This window comes from Acinonyx jubatus, chromosome C2, assembly GCF_027475565.1.
Source record: "Acinonyx jubatus isolate Ajub_Pintada_27869175 chromosome C2, VMU_Ajub_asm_v1.0, whole genome shotgun sequence".
Taxonomy (NCBI): domain Eukaryota; kingdom Metazoa; phylum Chordata; class Mammalia; order Carnivora; family Felidae; genus Acinonyx; species Acinonyx jubatus.
The window spans coordinates 84205454-84214594 of record NC_069384.1 but is presented as its reverse complement, the minus strand read 5'-3'; positions in this window follow the sequence as shown (position 1 = coordinate 84214594).

Below are 9141 nucleotides of genomic sequence, written 5' to 3'. Positions count from 1 at the left end.
CAAAGCCATCAAATGTAAAATATAAAAACTATTGGAAGATCACATTTTCCAAACCTGGATGAGGCAAATGTTTGATATATGAGGAGAATGTATTCTAAACTGTAGAGAAATCCCTGTACAACCTAATGTTTCTCCTCGTCCCTCCCCCACCACACACACACACACACACACACACACACACACACACACACATGGTCAGCACCCTCACATGCACATGTCATGGGTGTCTTGTCTCCTTGTTTTCCTAAAATGACTTTGATTTGAAAAAGAGGACATCAGAGATAATAGTAGGGTGAGAGAAAGTTTCCTCCAACTGAAATTCTCCTTCCTTCTCTGTGTATGATTTTTCAAGGTAGGCATAAGCACCACCTCTTCTATGAAAACCTTTTCTGATCCACGAGAGCCCCCAGCTAGTTGCCTCCTCTGCTCCACCACCCCAGGTTATCTCTTCCCCTCTTTTGCAACTTATTTCACTATCTTTTATCATAGTTGCCTACATCTGTCTACACCTGTCCTTCCTCTAGAATAGGAGCTTTGAAAGAGGGGTTAGGCCTCATTTATGTTATATCCCACCACCCCATTGGTAACCTAGAGCCTTGCTCCATTCCTAACCTAGAGCCTGGCAAAAAGTAGGAACTCAGAAAATGTTGGATGAAGGAAGGGAAGAAGGAAAGAATAAAAAGAAGGAAGTTTATCTCTGAACAAAAAGAGCATTTGTCTTCTTTCCTCAAAATATTGTATCTTTCTAAATAGGGGCAGCCTGTTTTCTTTCCCTAGGTGTTAGGGTATGTGCCCTTGAACACCTTACCTTGGCAAAGAGCCCAAATTCCATCTCCAACCAGCTGAGTCACTTTCTGTTTCTTTGCGGTTCATTCATGCTTTTCCCCTTCATTGACACATTAACATTTCATGGTGAGTGGGTCCTGTTCAGCTGGCAGCCCCTCTCAGCCCACACACCTCTAAGCTGTCCTCACTTCACTAGTTCCCAATTGCCTGCCTCTCGGGGGCTCTGTCATTGTCAGCATATAGCTAGAGGAGCTGTTGGTTTGCTGTTGCCATACCTAAGTTTTGATAATTAACGTAAGGCAAACTCACAATGGAAGAGCTCTGCTAGAGGTGATCTTCTCTTATGGGTTCTTTTCAAAAGCACCAGGTTGTTTGAAGAAAATGAGAGAAAAACAGATAATAAAAGAACTGGAAAGATCTAATATCTGCTTCATTTAATATCTTATCAGCCTCTCTCATTTTTAATTTTTCTCCAATACCTGTACATCTTTTAACCTCCATGCCATCTGCAACACTGACTCCCAATGAGTTTCTACTTCAGTCTTGTTTTGTAAGTCAACAGTTTGTACCTTAACCTCAAAAATAGCAATAATCCATGAGCAAATTAATAATTAAAAGTCTAGCATCTCTAAAGCATGCATACATGAATTTCTGTTTATTGACTTTGAAAAGGAAATTGCACGTGTGCGTGCGCGCGCACACACACACACACAAATATTTGTTATAAGCTTAGCATTTCAAGATTTACTTTTGCTCCTTAGGCCCTTAGTAGGTGCTCAATAACTCCCTGCCGACACAGTGATTAGTTTTGGTAGCTCCCTGTTATTTCCAAAGACACAGCATTTTCCAGACTTTTCTGATCAACAAATGAAACGTAGCTTTCCTTAAAGCTGTGGAAATAGAATAATTCATATTGCGAGGTTATTTATTACCAGCCAGACCCTCATCTTGCTCTACAGGGCTCTGATAATCACCTATTTCAGAAGCCATTAGCCTTCTGTGTGCTGTAAAGCACTCTTCACTGTAACATGTCTGTGCCTTTGTATTCTAGGGGAAGGAATGGTGTGTACTGAAGCAACAGACCTCTGTTGACCAAGTAAGAAAGTCTTTGATGCACAAATAGTACATTTAACTGCTTTGATTTGATAGTGTTGAAGTTAAACAGTGTGTAGAATCCCTGCCCAGGTATGGAAACATATAAAACCTTGGAGAATTTATACATTAATTCAGATGCTTAAAATTATAGAAACACAGACGTATAGGAAAAATACGCATTGAAAGAATGTAACCGTCAAGCCTTAGGCACTTACGGGAGGACAGCAGGAGCTGGATTTAACTTATTGATTTTAGAACCACTGTTTTTTTTTAAAGGTGAAATATTGCCTTTCCTGTTTTCAGATAATAATGACTGTTGTTGCAAATTATAAAATTTAATTAGCTATATAAATTCCAGAGGAACAAATAGTGTGCTATTGTCTTGATATCTTTCCAGAAATTAGTCTTTTAAAATAAATTTGCCATATTAATCATCTAAAAATATTTTTGATCACTGAATTAATAGTTTGCAGCCTGTTTTCAGGTACTCATTGCCATAGGTGATTGCTTCTTAATTACTACATGGGCTCTTTCTATTCACTCATATTAATTCATGTTTTCTGGCACAGTCCCAAAAGGCAGCCTTGCCCTATATCTTCTAATTACTTCTATAATTGAATTTGCCCACTTTTTCTAACCTATTTTTTAAACTGACTGTGTTTGTTCATGGTTTATTGTGTCTTTTTGTGTCAGTTCTCTGCAAGCAGAATGTACATTGATTCTTTCCTCGTTTCTCATTAATTTTCAAGAGCTTTGCTGCATGTCTGTTTTCTCAGTCTGTCAGACCTATTGCTAGACCAAAAAAAAAAAAAAGGACTCTTATTATTAAAGGTTAGGTAAAATAGACTGAAGTTAATTAATTCATTAGTAACTCTGAGCCAATTACTGGAGCCTTCTCTTATTTATATACTTGTTAACAAGACAGAAATGAGAAAGGCCAATTACAGGCACATGTCCTTCAGAAGTTCAGCAAACCCAGAGCATTTATTGACACCTTTCCAAAAAAATTTCAGTTTGTATATGAAATGTGTGACATTGCATTTAAAAATTATTGGCTAACACTCTTTTCCTTTCTATTAATAAATTTGAAGGATTTCCCCCCACCTATAGAAATCTTTAATATGCCTACTATTACTAAATTCTTCTAAAATTATCTCAAGGAGTATTGCTGAGCCTTAGCAATTACGAAAATAGAATTGCTTATTTTCTAGATTTTGTTATTCTATTCTTTCCAAGCTATTAAAGTTTTAATTCTTGAAATGGGGTAATTGACTAGCAGATCTCATGTACTAGAACTCTTTAAGATACATTTTACCTGATTATTATTGAATATGCCAAAACTTTACTGCACGTGGAAAGAAACTTTATTCTCAGATTTTTCCTGGTTACCAATAAAACACTTTAACTGCTTCATCCCTGCGGACTACCTGCACGGCACATACTGTATCCGTTACTTCTTCCCTGCTTCAGAAATACTTTGTTAATTTCACAGGGGTTTGGAGGGAAGGGAGCCGGTGACTGACAGTTTTCTGTACATCTACATTCTCTTCATATGTTGGTGTCAGCATGGAACCAACAAACCAACAGAGTGCGTTAACACTAATGTCTCAATAAATTGGCTGTTTGACTGAATTAAAACTAGTTTGAGTGTTTTGTTTTGTTTTGTTTTGGTTTGGGTTTACTTTTTGAATCTCATGTGGACGCAGATTTCCATAGATAAGTGGATGCCAAAATGATGTCAGAGTTACTGCTGCCTAACATTTTAGTTTTTTCTAAGTCCCAAGTGTATTCAAAGGTAATCAATTATTTTATAGCATGATAATAATGATCACAGCATTATAAAATGAGAAAGAATCCCAGCAGATGATTAGTCCAGGTCCTTGATTCTTAGAAAACCAAAGGAAAAAAGTTTAAAAATGTGTAATGCACCATATTCAGGAAGCCTTTCTTAATACTTCTTATATATATGAAGTGAACACCTTGCCTCTGAATTTCCATACTATCTTATTTATAACTATTTTATGGAACATTTTACTTTCTACCCTGGATTATAATAACTTGTATCTTTCTTTCTGCTGACTTATTACCTAATTGAAGGAAGTGTATTTTATGCATTTTGTAGCCCCAACAGTCAGCTCAATACCTGGCAAATAGTAGGCCCTCAATAAGTATATGCCAAAACACTTAAGGCTGAGGAGTCCATAATCTCTTTTTTAACGTGTTCAGTGTCTAACCTCCCTCACTGTCTAGGCTAACTAAAGAATCTCATGCTTGAAATCAGTTAATGTATCTTAATTTTCTGTGGTAACTGCAATAAATTGGTAACAAATGTTCCGTTATTAATTCATTATGTAGACTTCTCTGCTCCACGATTAAAAATCTATCCTAAGTTTTCCTCAGATGAACTGTTTTTCATTCCTTTAATTACTACATGACTTTTTTTTTCTTTTTTTTTCTTTTTTTTTTTTTTTTTTTTAGTGGCTTTATGGACCTCAAGTTTGTTCCTTCGGGCCAAGACCACACAGGCCCTTGTTTCTCTTCCAATTCCATGTGTGGTGCAGTCTCTGTATTTTCAGAAACACCTATGTGGAACACAGACTTCTTGAGCTCCTTTACTCCTTACAGCTCTTACCCATCAGTTCTTTATGCCCCTGCCTCAGTGAAGCCGGTTTTCTTTCCCTCACTGAATTTTTATATATTGTCCCTGCCTTTCTTTCCTTTTCACCCTTTCTTTTCTTCCTTCCTCCCTCTTTCTTCCTTCCTTTTTTCCTTCCTTTTCTTCTCTTTATTCTTTTAAATAAAGTGCTTAATAACTATGCCTTCTAATAACAGCACTCCGTATGTTTATATGATCTCCCATTATACAAGCTTTTGTCACAGATACTATCTCATTAATTCTTATAGGCATCTGTATTATACAGATGAAGAAACTGAAATTGAGAGATTCAGTGACTTGCCCAAGACCACCTAGCTAGGTACAGTTTCAGTGTTTGAATTCTTGACTTGGTTTACCTGTGAGAACAAAATCCAGAAAGCCCTCTTTCTCTGTTGATTCTTACCTCTTGTGTAAAGAAATTACCCAAGGTACTCTGCCAAACAGCTGGATGTGTAGTCACCTGAATGATTTTTCCAGTAATTACATAGGTCATTATAAAAAAGAAAATGTGGCCTGGTACTTTAATGTGCCTACATCATCCTGTGAACATGCAGATTCTGATTCAGTAGGTCTGAATTTCTAATGAGTTCTCAGGGATCTGGGAAGGGGTGTGATGCTGCCAGTCCATAGACCTCAGTTGGAGTAGTCAGGTCTAGGGAACAGAGTGAGTTTTGAGAATTGGAGAGACTTGGAGCTCCTGGGTGGCTCAGTTGGTTAAGCGACCGACTTTGGCTCAGGTCATGATCTTGCAGTCTGTGAGTTCGAGCCCTGGGTTGGGCTCTGTGCTGACAGCTCAGAGGCTGGAGCCTGCTTCAGATTCTGTGTCTCCCTCTCTCTCTGCCCCTCCCCTATTCATGCTCTGTCTCTCTCTGTCAAAAATAAATAAACAGTAAAAAAAAAATTTTTTAAAGAATTGGAGAGACTTGATTCAAGTCCTGTCTCTTCTCTCTATTAACTATGACCTTGGGCAAGCTACTTAGTTCCTTTGAGCCTCAGTTTTTTAATCCTTAAAATGAAGATATTAATATGTATCTTACTCACTGAAAGTCGAGAGAATGGGCCTATTTTCTCTCTGCACTACTGCCTGGTTAGTCTTCCTAAGGTCTCCTTGAACTCAGAGACTTTGCAGGGAGCCTCACCACCTGGTGAATTATATATAAACTCTTCCCCTTGAACCTCCAACCCTCAGTGTTTGAGCCAATGTCACCTTTCTAGCTTGATCTCTCCCTACTTTCCATTCAGACCTTACATGTAGCTAACATATCAGATTTTCTACTTCTTCTTGATTTGCCTTTGCCCCCACCCAACCTGCACCACATCTGTAGAAATTCTGTCCTTTATCTAAGTCCCTTCTCCCATCCATGCTCTTACTGGGAGCATTTTTGCTGCTGTCTATCCCCCCCCTCACGCCCAGCTCCTACTAGATCTGTCTCCCTGCCATTTGGAGCCTCGTAATACTCTGTTTTTATCTTTGGATGATTTTTGTATTCTGTCTTATGTTCTAGTCATTTCCCCAATTATCCCCATTCCTAGTAGACTCTAAGTTCCTTGAGGATGGAGAGCAGGTGTTGCTCTGATATCACAATGGTAAAAACATAGCTTTGGGGCACACTGACCCGGGTATGTGTGCATCTCAGCTTCACCGTTTGCCAGGACAAGCCGCCTCACCTGTCTGAGCTCCAGTTTTCTCATCTTAAAGTAGGTGCCAACTGGGGCACCTGGGTAACTCAGTCGGTTAAGCGTCTGGCTCTTGATTTCGGCTCGGGTCATGATCTCATGGTCCATGAGATCGAGTTCTGTATCGGGTTCTGCTCTGAGCCTGCACGGAGCCTGCTTGGGATTCACTGTCTGCTCCTCCCCTGCTTGTGCTCTCCCTCCCTTTGTCTTCCTCTCAAAATAAATAAACATTAACAAAAACAGTGGGTGCCAATGATACCTAGCTTGCAGAGTTCCTGGGAAGAAATGTCGTATATAAAATACCTCACACAGCATGCAGCACACAGCAAGGGCTCGTGTCAGTGAAACAGAACAGATTAGAACTGACTCTGTGATCCCGGCACAACTCAGACATTCATTCTAGTGTGTGAGCAACTGGACCCAAGCCCAGGCTTCCAATTTGTGTGAATGTTTTAACATTTTCTTTTCTGGCTATGCTTATGTCAGTATAAAAGTCTTATCAGAATATTCCATATCCAGCCCTATTCCAATCAAACTATATTTGTTGATCTAGCTCCAGTGAGCGTAAAGTGATAATGAATGTTGGTTATATGTATGGTTTGGTTTAAAAAACAAACCAAAGCAAACAAAAAAAGGCCTGTGGTTTATAGTTCAGCTTGGGTTGTTTGAGTACAAACTGCCACTCTCTAGCATTTCCCTAATCTCTCTGAACTATTAACAATCTCAGAAGTTGGGATGTTTTTCATTTTCTTCTTTATATTTGTCTGTATTTTGAGGATTTTTTTCAAGTGAAGAGCACATTATTTCTTTAGCCCAGAGACAATAATAATATTCTCTTGAATGACAGCAATAACTTTCATTGCCTCAAATCTCCACTTTTATGAGTTGAATTCATGTATCTGTATATAAATTTCACTTGACTCTTCTGTGCTTTTGTGGATTTAAATATTTTATTGCAGTAATTGCTAAGGAGCCATAGCTGCATTTCCTTTTTGATTCTTTTCAACTAATTTTTAAAAAGAAATAGATTAACAGACTGTATCATGAGTCAATTTAACCTTTTGGGAGACAAACTAATTTTTCTTAATAACTACAAGTTACATATTGTCAATGTAGCCGAAGTTGACTCGATGCCTGGACACAGTGCCAAAGATGAATCCAAGCTGTATCTAAACTTAGGGCAGTCAAAGTCAAAGTCACAGCTATAGTCAGTATGTTGTTTTGTTAATGTGGGTAAAGAGGGTTTTTAAAAGAAAAATAGAAAATGGGGCAAACCTTGTTTTAATCAGGGAGTATATGGAAAGCAAATTAAATGCCTATATTAAAACCTATTCTTTTAGACTACCAATAACATTTCCCCCTAGCCCCAAGAGACCATCATAAAACAATAGTTCATAGTGCTTTTAGAACAGGAACTGAAGTTGTGTTCTGTGCATGTATGTATAGTCCTACATAGGAGGAATGCAAAGTTTAAAGCTGCTGTCGCCCTTTGGGGGAAAAAAAGGAAAAAAAAATGGGATTCTGACTCAAGTATGTATGCATTTTCTGTTCTTCTATCTTGTGGGTCTCTATTGCTAAAAATATTTTTATGAAATTGCTCTGTGCTTCGTGTGGTCTTGTTTGCTTATTCTCAAATCTCAAACCATGACATAGTTATGAAACATCTTGATTTATTAAAAGTGGAGAAATTATATTTTGTTTGTGAACTGAACAGCAAGCCAAGCGATGTCTTCAGAAACAAAGATTTTATTTTATATGAGAAAAAAATTTATTTCTCATTTATAAGCTACAATAAGAAATGGTTCTAGGACAAAGAGACAGAAATTGTCACTTGGAAGCTGTAATGTTGAAGCTGTCTACATAGCTGCAAATGAAGTAGAAGTTGGTTTCTTTTTCTTGGCCTATTTGGCCAGTGTAAAAGCATCTTATTGGGTGAGCAAATCTCAAAAAGTCACCTTGAGATTTAAGTTACCAGTTTACAGCATACAGATGATCAGTTTACCAACAACAACACAAAGACATTTAATTTTACTTCATGCAGCATGAACACAGATTGAGACACTGTATCAAATGGTTAAGAGCATAGGCTTCAAGCAGTGCCTGGGTGGCTCAGTAGGTTAAGCCTTTGACTTCTGCTCATGCATGTATCATAGCTCATGGGTTTGAGCCCTGTGTCAGGCTCTTTGCTGACAGCTCAGAGCCTGGAGCCTGGTTGGAATTCTGCGTCTCCCTCTCTCTCTCTGCCCCTCCCCTGCTTGTGCTGCTCTGTCTCTCTCTCTCTCAAAAGTAAACAAATATTTTGGGGCTCTTCGGTGGCCCCGTTGAGCCGCTGACTTTGGCTCAGGTCATGATCTCACAGCTGGAAGGCTCATGGATTCAAACCCCCCTTCGGACTCTGTGCTAACAGCTTAGAGCCTGGAGCCTGCTTCCAATTCTGTGTCTCCCTCTCTCTCTGCCCCTCCCCTGCTCACGTTCCATCTCTCCCTCTCTCCCTCTCTCAAAAATAAGTAAACATTAGAAAAAAAAAGTAAATAAACATTAAAAAAAAAGGGGGGGCATAGGTGCTTCAAGTCAGGCTAACCTGAATGTGAGCCCTGGCTCTACTGCTTGCTAACCACATGATCTGCAGCAGCTTAACCTCATGAAGTCTGTTTCCTCACCTGTAATATGGGGATTGTGCCATATTTCATTAGTTGAGATGCATAGTCTTTCACATTTTAACATTAGAATGTATCTTGCAACTGATGGTGCGTCTTAGCAACATTTTTTTTTCTTGCTTGCTAGTACATAAACTAATTGTGCAATTTAAAACCTATGGCATCTGATAGTCAACTAAATAATTAAGATATACTCCATAGAGGCATTTTGAGATATAAACAAAATAATGATGTGAATAAAATCTCATGCTCTAGAACCTGGCCCGCAAA